Source organism: Grampus griseus (assembly GCF_964374135.1).
Source record: "Grampus griseus genome assembly, chromosome: 13".
NCBI classification, from domain to species: domain Eukaryota; kingdom Metazoa; phylum Chordata; class Mammalia; order Artiodactyla; family Delphinidae; genus Grampus; species Grampus griseus.
This window is the reverse complement of record NC_139007.1, coordinates 73,917,377-73,928,150: the sequence shown is the minus strand read 5'-3', so window position 1 is coordinate 73,928,150 and position 10,774 is coordinate 73,917,377.

Here is a 10,774-nt window from a genome sequence, read left to right as displayed (position 1 = left end):
CTATTTTTAGTTTTTTAAGGAAGCTCCATGCTGTTCTCCATAGTGGCTGTATCAGTTTACATTCCTACCAACCGTGCAAGGGGGTTCCCTTTTCTCCACACCCCCTCCAGCATTTATTGTTTGTAGATTTTTTGATGATGGCCATTCTGACCGGTGTGAGGTGATACCTCTGTTATGAAGAGACTAAGTAATGACATTCAGGCTTATTTGTAATGCAAATGCACCATCACCATAGAGCTTCAGGGACTGATTTGCACCTCATGCACCTTAGCACCAGTCTGGCTGTGAGTGGGCCATGAAGGTCAGCGCCCTCTGAATGGCCGAGACCTTCCCTTCCCTCCTCGCTGCTTTAGGCCTGGCCTTTGCTAGAATCCCCCTCCCAACAGTCTGACGTCTCTGACAGGCTGGCAAAGTAAACTTTGCCATTACCCGTCTTATTTTCTCAGCCCTAGAATGGAGAAGCCACCGGATACTGACTTACTGAGCATAATTTTTGTCTGTGTTTTGAAAGCTTAGAAATACGTTCTTTGGACAACACACCTGACCTAAAACGCCCAGCATAGCACTGTACACATGCACCCATGTCCTCACCCTACCCGCACAAACCTCACCCTCAGGAGGCTATCCACACGCACTGTTTGCAAAGATCTGTTTTTAGGACTGAACCATTAACAAAATCTTATCTTCATCCTCATAGGCTTATTGGAGAAATCTAAGATAGGATATTTGAACGGAAAGATACCTCCAAATCCATCTTCTTTCCTGTTGGTGGATTAAACCCTTTCCTACCATTTCTTGAAGATGGTCAATCAGTTCTGTTTAAGCATTTCCCCTGTGAGGAAAGTCACTAGTTAGAGATTCCCCAGCCCCTTTCATTGTGGAAGAGTTTGTATCATGAGAAAGCTCTCTCCTGTATTGATCTAAAGTTGCTGTCTGGGACTTCCCTGGTGGTCCAGTGGTTGAGACTCCGAGCTTCCACTGCAGGGGACACGGGTTCGATCCCCTGTTGGGGAGCTAAGATCCCACATGCCAAAAAAAGTAGATAAATAAATAAAATAAAGTTGCTGCCTCCCTAACACCCGCCTCTTCAAAAGCAGCAGAGAAAGTTTTGAGGAACTCTTCGTGCCTCTTTTTAGTAATAGATCAGAGTTTGCACTTCAAACCATTTCTTGAGTGTCTCTTTACAAGTCAAAGGCTCATCATCTTTATTTCGGATCAGTAACAAGGCACGTGTCTGGAATGTGTATACGATTTCGGTATAAACAGTCCCCACCCTCATGTATCAACCTGACAAAGTCTAGACTCAAGAGTTTGTTTCAAGAAGAAAAACAAGTCAGCTATGATAGAAAGAATCGCCAGCCTATAAATCGTGCTGAGGTGTGTTTATATAACTAGATGCGAGTTTAAATAAAGCAATTGAAGAGTAAACCTAACTACCAGTCAGAGTTGTAAAAGCAACCTCAGCGGAGTTGGCGGAAAGGACAGGTTACATTTGCCTTGATCGCGCACATAAGCAAACACAGATTTCTAAGCTGATGGCCGGCACGTCAGGACATTGCTTCCAGGGCGTAAGTGTCTTCATTACCATTCTCATCTTGAGGAACTGAAGTTCAAAGAGATGAATGACAGCTTCAAGTCAGACAGAGCCCTGATTTCAGGGGCCGGAGTACCTGTGACCACTCTGACCTCATCCAGGTGGCGATTCCTAGGAGCCTGTTGATTCAAGCTAGTACCCCAAAGCTACCTGCCGTCTCATGAGACAACAAGCCCGCTTGGGGGTGCCCACACTCCCTGTGAATTGTCATCAGATTCTTAGAGATGTCTGTGTCATGCCCCTGCCCCCACTCCCAGCCCATGGACCCCTAGAACTTCTGATCATGGCCCAGCCATCAGTCAAAGTTTCTAGAGAACCAGGGACAGGATTTGCTCTGTGATTTTGATTTATGCTAAGGGTCAAGCGAAGACAGAAAAGGAGGACAGAGGGGCCCGAGCAATATATTCAAGTAATACACTAAAAACAAGTCCGAAAAGAAGCTGTAGGAGGAAGTTTGTGGGGTTTACAAGCAAAATGAATGCTGTATATAATTTCATAGCCATGTGAGAAGTGTCATTTTAAGGCAAGCTGTTTTATGCTGTATGCGTATGATTACAAACACAAACTATATATCAAATGTATGTCTTTGAGACCTATAATCTATTAATATGAGACGCTGAAACGATTTGGGGTCCTCGCTGAATTTGTAATTAGAGAGAAACAAAGTGGACAGAAGGGCTAGGCTGGTGGCTCAGAGATGCAGGTAAATGTCATTGTTCAGAGTGCTGACATCTCACCTGGACCACTTTAATTAGCGCGCAGTTGGACGTGCCTCTCCTTTTCTCTAATCCATGCTCTCCAGGGCCTTGAGAGAAATCTTTGGTGAAAATACTTCTGTGGCTCCTCCGTGTCCCTGGAATAAAGACCTCACTTTTAATATATCACTTAGGACTCTCTGAAATCTGGCCCTAACGTACCTTTCTAATCCTATCACCCACCATGTCACCAGACACCAAATATTCTCCAATTATGTGTTAGGATCCACCTAAGACTCTCCTGTTCATGAAATCTTTAAACCATGGTGCACTTTCCTACAGAAATCATCTTTAAGGCAGAATTCTGTAAGGGCAGGTTGTATCTTCCAAAGACGGCCACCCCTACATACGTGTCCCTTATGCTTTTCCTACTGTGTGGCTGACATCCATCCCATTGAGATGTGGGTCTGTGTTCATTCCCCTTAAGTCTGGGTGTAGGCTTGTGACCACCTTGGTCAATGGAGTACAGTGGAAGCAAAGCTGTGTGACTTCCAGGCTAGATCATAACAAGGACAGAGCTTCTGTTTGGTTCCCTCTTGTGGGATACTTGCCCTTGGATCCCAGCTGCCATATTGTGAGGAAGCCCAGTCCACACAGAGAGGCCATGTGTGGAGGTTCTAGCCAACAGTCCCAGTCAGGCCCTCAGCGGACAGCCAGCATTAATTGTCACACGTGCAAGTGACCAAGCCCTCAGATGATTCCAGCTTTCACCCCAAAAGCCTTCCAGCTGAGGCTCCAGTCCTTATGGAGTGGAGATAAATCTCTGTTCCTTCTGTGACCCACATGTCTGACCCACCGAAACTGTGAGAGATAATTAATAATAATTGTTGCTTTAAGTCACTAAGGTTTGGGTTAATTTGATATGTGGCCATAACTAACGAATACAGTGCAGTTTACTGGGTTTTACCCAAACCAGGTAACAGATTCTGGTTGTTGGTAGTCAGTATCCAATGCAGACATCTTTATGTGAAGGTACCACCAAAGGCCTTGGAATTATGGGCTTTCTAGGAAAAGAAGAGAATATTTGAATCTTAAGAATTAAGGGTGTGTGTGTGTTTAGTGTTGTTTTCTTTTTTTTTTCCCGGTACGCTGGCTTCTCACTGCTGTGGCCTCTCCCATTGCGAAGCACAGGCTCCGGACGTGCAGGCTCAGTGGCCATGGCTCACGGGCCCAGCTGCTCCGTGGCATGTGGGATTTTCCCGGACCGGGGCATGAACCCATGTCCCCTGCATCGGCAGGCGGACTCTCAACCACTGTGCCACCAGGGAAGCCCTGTTTAGTGTTTTAAGCACAAGTACACATAACCGAATACAAATGCTGGTCAGCGGAGTTCTGCTTACAGCCATCAGTTCCTCTTCACTAAGCCGTGGTGAGGACCTTTAGTCACTCAGGTGCTGCGGAGAAAGTCACGCTTGGGTTTACATTCCTGCTATTTGCACCTGAGCTGCTCCTCTAGGTGTCCTTGCAATTCTTTCTCCAGGCTGTTTGTTGTGGCATTGGTTGTTCCTTGTTTAAGGATCTCATTACTGTTTTCAGACCTGTCTCCGTGTCCGCCAAGGATGATTGCTCAACTTGGCTTCAACTTCCAAAGCTTCATCCATTGATTTGCTCTGTTAGAGATCTGACTCATTCTTAATGTCTACATAGTGTCATTGTACAGATGTTCCAATGATTTGTTGACGTTGTTGTTATCTAATTCCTAGGTTGATTTGCAATGATTTTCATCAACAAATGCAAATACGCCATGGTTTTGCAATATCCCACGGGCAGCCAATGTTCCCTTGTACTGTTGCTGTCTTTTCTTGCTTTTTCCTCTGCTTCTCTGTCCGAGGGTCACTGGTAACACGCAGACATGCCCCATGTGCTTCTTGCTAAGTGCCCTAATTAATGCTGTGGTTAAGGGGGACGGAAAAAGTCGTGGTTAAAATAGACTGGGAGAATATTTGAAGACCAGTGAATCTTCCTTGCATCGCTGAGAGTTAGCTGTTGTCTGCTTCAGGGCCCCGATTCTCAGGCAACCAACTCTTGACTGCATTGTGAATACAAACATTCGTGGTGGAGGATAGGAGGAAACATAATCTAAATAGAATGCCTTTATTCTCATACATATTTTAATTATGCTGAAATAAGGAGGGATCTAATTTGGGGAGATTTCAATTACTTTAGGGCAAAAAAGCGAAACTTACTGTGGAGACCCAGCAGCCTGGCCAGCTCACCCGTCCTGCTTCCTGCCCACCCTTCAGCCCACATTCTCAGGAGGCCGCAGCACGGTCACCAAGTGGAATAAGAGAGCACAGCAGAAGCGGCTCCTGGCTGGACGTCGGTCTTATTTTCCAGGCTAATAGCTTTTCCAGGGAGAAAAGCTTCGTGGTGGTTTGGCTCTGACGTTCTCGCTGCTGCAGTACTGAACAGCAGCTGAGAGCCTGGGGTCCCCCAGACCTAAGTCCAAATCCCACGCCTCCCACTCGCTTGCTGTACGTGGACAAGCCATGGAACCTTCTAAGCCTCTGATTCCTCTTGCTCCCTCTCAGATGAGGATAATTATACCAGCCTCATGGGATACTTGTGAGGATTAAATGAGGTCATGCTGATAGAATGTGCGGCAGAGAGCCTGGCACATGGCACACCCTCAAGAAATACTAATCCGTGGCTATCAGAGCTGTGACAGACTATTCTTTTCAAATTTCTCCTATTACAAGTGCGGCAACTGAAGACCGGAAAGGTGAGATGACTTGCTCAAGGTCACATAACTAGCTAGAGCAGAACCTAGTAATCAGAACCAGAGCTCACCTAAACCCCAGACATAAATGGATACAAATGAGGAGACAAATATGTATCGGTGAAAGTACTTAAAAATTGTTTTTAACATGGCTATATACATAACATGAAATTTACCATTTTAACCCTTTGTGAGTATACAGTCCTGTGGCATTAAATACAATCACACTGTTGGGCAACCACCAGCCCCTTCCATCTCCAGAGCCTTTTCTGTTTTCCCAAACTGAAACTCTGCACCCATTAAACAACTGTTGATTTCCTTCTTTAAAAAGTTATATACATATATTTTAAAATTACGTTTTTTTGTTTGTTTTGTTTTTTGTTTTTTTACCCCTGCTGTATCAAATTCTCATTTCATAGCACACCTGCCCCACTGGTTCATGTAAGGCCCCTTAATGTACTTTTTTTTTTTTTTTTTTTGCGGTACGCGGGCCCCTCACTGCTGTGGCCTCTCCCCCTGCGGAGCACAGGCTCTGGACGCGCAGGCTCAGCAGCCACGGCTCACGGGCCCAGCCGCTCCGCGGCATGTGGGACCTTCCCAGACCGGAGCACGAACCCGTGTCCCCTGCATCGGCAGGCAGACTCCCAACCACTGCGCCACCAGGAAAGACCCCTTAATGTACTTTTTCTTTTTTTTTTTTTGAGTCATCATCATTTCTAGGTAGTTTTATTTATTTTTAACATCTTTATTGGAGTATAATTGCTTTGCAGTGGTGTGTTAGTTTCTGCTTTACAACAAAGTGAATCAGTTATACATAGACATATGTTCCCATATCTCTTCCCTCTTGCGTTTCCCCGTTAATGTACTTTTGAGTCAGAAAAAAAAATATTTTGAATTGGGAAAATAAATTTCCGGGGTATCCTAGCACATAGTTATGACTTAAAAATCTCACAAGTTCCTCCTCTTCGCCTTCAGCTATTATGCTTTCTGTTTTCCGCTCCCTGCCCCTGGGTTGCACTTGCTCTGCTCCGGGGGCTGGAGACGAGCCCTAAATTCTCTAGGGTTCCGCTCTTTACAGTGTGTATTCTCACTCCAGCCACTGCCCTCCCTCCTCTCCAGGATGCTTCAGGCACTGTGGTCCCTTATCCAGAGTGTTCCGCACTGATGCCAAAGTAGTGATTAAGGGAAGCAAGGAATGTGCTCTCTCTTCCCAGGAAAGGGCTGAATCCTACACAACACACAGAGGAAAATAACAGCCTCCAACCAGCAATAGCAACTCACACAGAGGAAAGCAATCGGGATGCAGTGACCGCCCAACTGTTAAAGCTAAATCTTTACTTCTCAAAACCAAAGTCCTGCCGCTGGCTGCTCTCCTGGGAAACCGAAACTGCAAAGGCTGAAGGGTCTGTTTATGTGAAATATGTTGTTGCCCTGCCAGCGCGCTCCCTCCCTCCCTGGACTGGGTTCATATCAGGCCTGACACCTTCAAAGCGGATGTTGATCCCGACCAACGATGTGCCAGTGGCCATTTTGGACACCTCCCTGTATGTCACTGGGGTCCGGAGTGAGAAGGTTGTTAAGAGGTTGAGAGCTAAAGGAAACAGAAGGTTAAGGTGCTTGAACTGGCACTGCATCCCAGCAGCATAAACCAACACAGTGCCAGTGATCAGAGCAAACTATTATCACAGCAGAAGACACTAGGTCTATTTGCACACAGCTGTGACTCGCAGCTGCTGGGACCAGAGGCTTCCATGGGATCAGGCCGAGGGACCCCAGAGAATGACTCAGCCTGGGTTCCTCCTGCCGCCCCAAGGTGCCACTGCAGGCTCAGCTGGTGGAATGTTCAAGAAGCCTTCATGCCTTTTCTCAACAACCAGGACTGACTTTCATCATAAATCTTTGAGCCATGCTCTTTGGTTCCTCTCTTTGGAATTGTTAGTGCTTCTTAATCACTCTTCCCCTTTAAATCTCAATCACTCATTTAAAAAAGCCCTGACCTAAATGTAAGGCCAGAAACTATCAAATTCTTAGAGGAAAACATAGGCAGAACACTCTATGACATAAATCACAGCAAGGTCCTTTTTGACCCACCTCCTAGAGAAATGGAAATAAAAACAAAAATAAACAAATGGGACCTAATGAAACTTCAAAGCTTCTGCACAGCAAAGGAAACCATAAACAAGACCAAAAGACAACCCTCAGAATGGGAGAAAATATTTGCAAATGAAGCAACTGACAAAGGATTAATTTCCAAAATTTACAAGCAGCTCAATAAAACAAACAACCCAATCCAAAAATGGGCAGAAGACCTAAATAGACATTTCTCCAAAGAAGATATACAGACTGCCAACAAACACATGAAAGAATGCTCAACATCATTAATCATTAGGGAAATGCAAATCAAAACTACAATGAGATATCATCTCACACCAGTCAGAATGGCCATCATCAAAAAATCTAGAAACAATAAATGCTGGAGAGGGTGTGGAGAAAAGGGAACACTCCTGCACTGCTGGTGGGAATGTGAATTGGTACAGCCACTATGGAGAACAGCATGGAGGTTCCTTAAAAAACTATAAATAGAACTACCATATGACCCAGCAATCCCACTACTGGGCATATACCCTGAGAAAACCATAATTCAAAAAGAGTCATGTACCAAAATGTTCATTGCAACTCTATTTACAATAGCCAGGACATGGAAGCAACCTAAGTGCCCATCATTGGATGAATGGATAAAGAAGATGTGGCACATATATACAATGGAATATTACTCAGCCATAAAAAGAAACGACATTGAGCTATTTGTAATGAGGTGGATAGACCTAGAGTCTGTTATACAGAGTGAAGTAAGTCAGAAAGAGAAAGACAAATACCGTATGCTAACACATATATATGGAATTTAAGAAAAAAAAATGTCATGAAGAACCTAGGGGTAAGACAGGAATAAAGACACAGACCTACTGGAGAACGGACTTGAGGATATGGGGAGGGGGAAGGGTGAGCTGTGACAAAGCGAGAGAGAGGCATGGACATATATACACTACCAAACGTAAGGTAGATAGCTAGTGGGAAGGAGCCGCATAGCACAGGGAGATCAGCTCGGTGCTTTGTGACCGCCTGGAGGGGTGGGATAGGGAGGGTGGGAGGGAGGGAGACGCAAGAGGGAAGAGATATGGGAAGATATGTATATGTATAACTGATTCACTTTGTTATAAAGCAGAAACTAACACACCATTGCAAAGCAATTATACTCCAATAAAGATGTTAAGAAAAAAAAAAGCCCTGAATTCTGTCATGATAATATCAATAAGAACAATAGCTTAATGATGAGCACTGACTGCGCCAGCGTTGCATTAAGCACATTACATTCCCCACACATTTTATCTTCACAACAACCCTGTGAAACCATTAGTGTCATTATCGTACCATATGGAAACTGATGCATTGCGATCATAAGCAACATGCAGGGTCGCAGAAGCAGGAAGCAGAGAGCTGGGTACAAGGCCAGGCTTCTCCAGGTCTGCCACTCTTTCTGGACCCATGTGCCTGAGAAGGGCATTTCCAGGCAGTGTGCACTGGTTACGCTGGTCATGTCGGCGAAGTTCTACAAGACATTGAAAACTAGATTTTTATGTTGGGAATAAATATCATTACCAAGACTTTAAATATGAGACAATAAGATGTATAATTGCTCTAGTAGCCAAAAACTGTCATACTAATAAAAAGCCTGATTTAAAAAAAATTGTGCTAAAACACACAGAACACTTATTACTTTAACCATTTTAAAATGTGTGATTCAATGGTATTAATTACATGCACAGTGTTGGGCAACCATCACCACTGTCTAATTCCAAGCATTTTTATCACCCGAACAGAAACTCTACCAATGAAGTAAAAACCTCCAGCCCCTGTTAACCTCCGATCCACGTTTTGTCTCTATGCATTTGCCTACTCTAGATATTTCATATAAGTGTAATCATACACTATTGTCCTATTATATCTGGCTTATTTCACGCAGCATGTTGCTTTCAAGGTCCATCCATGTTGTGGCACATGTCAAAATTTCATCCATTTGTATGTATATTCTGCGTTTTGTTTATCCTTTTATTTGTTGGGTCATTTCCACCTTTTGGCTATTGCTATGAACTTGGTGTACATTTTAATTTTTTTGGCCATGCCGTGTGGTTTGCAGGATTTTAGTTCCTTGACCAGGGATTGAACTCATGCCCCCCGGCAGTAGAAGCTTGGAGTCCTAACCACTGGACCGCCAGGGAGTTCCCCATGGTGTACACGTTTGAGCTCCTGTTTTCAATTCTTTGGGCACATACCTAGGAATGGAATCGCTGAGTCATATGTTAATTCTATATTTAACCTTACAAGGAATTTTCTTTTTTTTTTTTTTGCTATGGAAATAAATAGGTTTAAAAAAGAGATATGCTGCAACTGCACAGAGTAAATTTCCTTGCTATGATTAAAAACAAAACAATCCAATTTGTGGTTTAGAATGGCAAGAATATTCTTGACAATGTATTTTTAATTTGATAACACAAAGTTAAGAAGTGAGTGGATTGTTACAAAAACTGTGTTTAAAATTCAGCCTTATTAGAAATCTGTGGTTGTATTCCAAGGACAGAGTCTCTCCGTTCTAGAGGTGATGTTTGAAAGACAGGCGGGAAGAGCTGGCCCTGCCTCCCTAGAAATTTTGTAGGGAGATGCTAGGCCTGGGGAGAGGCTTAAGCCTGGGAGGCCAGGGGCCTGGCCAAGGGAGGACACAGTTCTGAGCAGGTGAGAGGAAGGGGCACTTCTGAGACCCTGACTCAGGTGGAGGCTGGCAGGGAACAGGGACACTGGCTTCCGTCTGAAGTTACTCCTTGACCACCCAAAGGCTGCAAGCGAATTAAAGATGAAAGTTCATGGAGGTTCCTTAAAAAACTAAAGATGGAACTACCATATGACCCAGCCATCCCACTCCTAGGCATATACCCAGAGAAAACCATAATTTGAAAAGATACATGCATGCCAATGTTCACTGAAGCATTATTTCCAATAGCCAGGACATGGAAGCAACTTAAATGTCCATCAACAGAGGAATGAGTAAAGAAGATGTGGCACAGATATACAATGGAATATTACTCAGCCATAAAAAAGAACAAACTCATGCCATTTGCAGCAACATGGATGGACCTAGAGACTGTCATACTGAGTGACGTAAGTCAGACACAGAGAGACAAATATATGATGTCACTTATATGTGAAATCTAAAAAAGAGGACAAATGAACTTATTTACAAAACAGAAGTAGAGTCACAGATGTAGAAAACAAACTTATGGTTACCAGGGGATGGGGGGGAGGGATAAATCGGAAGATTGGGATTGACACATACACACTGCTATATATAAGTCAGATAACTAACAAGGACCTACTGCATAGCACAGGGAACTCGACTCAATGTAATGGCCTATATGGGGAAAGAATCTAAAAAAAGAGTGGATATATGTATTTGTATAACTGATTCACTTTGCTGTACACCTGAAACTAATACGACATTGTAAATCAACTATACTCCAATAAAAATTAAAAAAAAAAAAAGGGACTTCCCTGGTGGCGCAGTGGTTAAGAATCCACCTGCCAATGCAGGGGACACGGGTTTGAGCCCTGGTCTGGGAATATCCCACATGCCGCAGAGCAACCAAGCCCGTGCGC